Source organism: Anopheles marshallii, assembly GCF_943734725.1.
Source record: "Anopheles marshallii chromosome X unlocalized genomic scaffold, idAnoMarsDA_429_01 X_unloc_96, whole genome shotgun sequence".
Taxonomy (NCBI): domain Eukaryota; kingdom Metazoa; phylum Arthropoda; class Insecta; order Diptera; family Culicidae; genus Anopheles; species Anopheles marshallii.
Window position 1 is genome coordinate 1 of NW_026525949.1, and position 2,500 is coordinate 2,500.

Below are 2,500 nucleotides of genomic sequence, written 5' to 3' on the forward strand. Positions count from 1 at the left end.
CGGTCCTCCATCAGGGTTTCCCCTGACTTCGACCTGATCAGGCATAGTTCACCATCTTTCGGGTCACATCATACGCACTCGGGGGATGCCCGCTGGGTGCAAGCACCCGTGACGGGACACCCTGGGATGGAGGGGCACGACGAAGGCTTGCGCCGATGCCGCACCCGTAATCCCGCAACATTCGATTTGTCTTCGCCTGTGGGTTTCCAGTTTCCAGCGGCCCGGCGAGGACCGCCCAATACCCATTGGCTTGCGCGCAAGATAGACTTCTTGGTCCGTGTTTCAAGACGGGTCCCGAGGGTATCTCAATGCTTAATGCGTCATCACAGATCGGGGATGAGTGCTTAGTAGGTCTCCGGCTTAAGACCTGGCCTCTCTACCCCGCTCTAACCAACCCATCACGCTTCCAGCGGCACACCTATGCTCGGTCGGGCCCTGCGCCTCTCGGGTGTGAAAGGCGCGGAGACTCTCGCTCAGGGAGGCCGCCGAGCCACCCCTACTAAAGAGCCGCCAACCACGAGCCAGGGGCCGTTGCCGGAATCTGACATTGTAATGGATCGCGATGTCCGTTACTGCGGACCGATAAGTGCACGGTAGCCGACCCGGCGGGGGCCGACCACCGATGAATATCGCCGCCCGGAACATTGAGCTCAACAGGTTTGCGTCCCCTAGGCAGTTTCACGTACTATTTGACTCTCTATTCAGAGTGCTTTTCAACTTTCCCTCACGGTACTTGTTTTCTATCGGTCTCATGGCGGTATTTAGCTTTAGAAGGAGTTTACCTCCCACTTAGTGCTGCACTATCAAGCAACACGACTCCATGGAGCCGGACCGTCTACCACCTCACATTAGTGCCGTTCTACGGGCCTATCACCCCTCTGTGGGATAATGGGCCACCTTCAAGTTGAACTTGAACTGTTTGCACCGTGCGTGATAGATAACGGACCGGTCCAGTACACGGAATCGGACAGGCGCGCAATACACGCCGTCCCTACGTGCTGAGCTTTTCCCGTTTCGCTCGCAGCTACTCAGGGAATCCCGGTTGGTTTCTCTTCCTCCCCTTATTAATATGCTTAAATTCTGGGGGTTCTCACACATCACTTGAGGCCTACGTTGATTTGGTGAAATGGTAAATAGTAGCACATACTGCTGCTGCCTTCTCTACACCCGCGTTCGATGGGTAAACGTGTTCGTGTGCCGCTCGCGTTAACACGACTCGACCAGACGGCGGGTCCAGACAACAGACGGCAAGCCTAGTGTTCGAGGGCTTCCGGTGCTACCAGGTTGTCTTATAGCCGAAGTTCGTACCGTGCGACACGACACGCACCCGTTGGGTAACAACAAACAGTACCGCCTTACCATTTCAGCGCCCAAGATCCCCCGGAACGGGAGGCCGAGCACGCCATTGATGCACAGTGCCGCCAACGCGTGCAGACCAGTGACACTAGGCGGGCTGCTCGCCTAATATGCCACGGTGCACGCGCGCGCACTGAAGTAATATTTGTGTAACAAGGTATTGGTAGGCACTCAAGAATGTGTGCATCGGTCGGGTTTAAAACGTCCGATGCGCCATATGCGTTCAACGTGTCGGTGTTCATGTGTCCTGCAGTTCACATTCTGACGCGCATTTAGCTGCGGTCTTCATCGATCCATGAGCCGAGTGATCCCCTGCCTAGGGTTTTTTCCGTACACAACTCTCTATCTCTATGTTTGGTGCATCTTATGAAACGGGCAGCGGGACCATGCACCCCGATCCCATTGCTGCCCGTATAGGTCTGATTGGTCTTCTGCCTCTTAGTGGCATCGCGCGTCTGCTTGAAATCTACCGCACGATACCACATCCCCAGCTCTTGTTCCGAACCATTATGTCTGGTTGCCACCACATCTTTGTCCACCATGCACCGAATGGACATTTGCGAGAGGCCTACGCTCCCTCTCGCTGGTATCGCGCCGATTAAGTTTTTAAAAGAGGAATAGCCGACTGTTTCGGCGCGATACCATAGATCTCAGTTCTGCTAGCCAACAACTCTCACTCTAATGATCCTTCCGCAGGTTCACCTACGTAAACCTTGTTACGACTTTTACTTCCACACACACCCAGCTCTTGTTCCGAACCATTATGTCTGGTTGCCACCACATCTTTGTCCACCATGCACCGAATGGACATTTGCGAGAGGCCTACGCTCCTCTCGCTGGTATCGCGCCGATTAAGTTTTTAAAAGAGGAATAGCCGACTGTTTCGGCGCGATACCATAGATCTCAGTTCTGCTAACCAACAACTCGTCACTCTAATGATCCTTCCGCAGGCTACGTAAAACCTTGTTACGGACTTTTACTTCCACACACACCCAGCTCTTGTTCCGAACCATTATGTCTGGTTGCCACCACATCTTTGTCCACCATGCACCGAAATGGACATTTTGCGAGAGGCCTACGCTCCTCTCGCTGGTATCGCGCCGATTAAGTTTTTTAAAAGAGGAATAGCCGACTGTTTCGGCGC

General features: G+C 54.0%; 1 non-coding gene across 1 annotated transcript; it reads right to left on the reverse strand.

Moving 5' to 3' along the window:
- Positions 1 to 1,521: 1,521 nt before the first annotated feature.
- Positions 1,522 to 1,680, reverse strand: LOC128717775 (5.8S ribosomal RNA). Its single transcript, XR_008410747.1, has one exon. It is a non-coding gene; the product is annotated as a 5.8S ribosomal RNA (ribosomal RNA).
- Between the last annotated feature and the right edge of the window lie 820 nt (positions 1,681 to 2,500).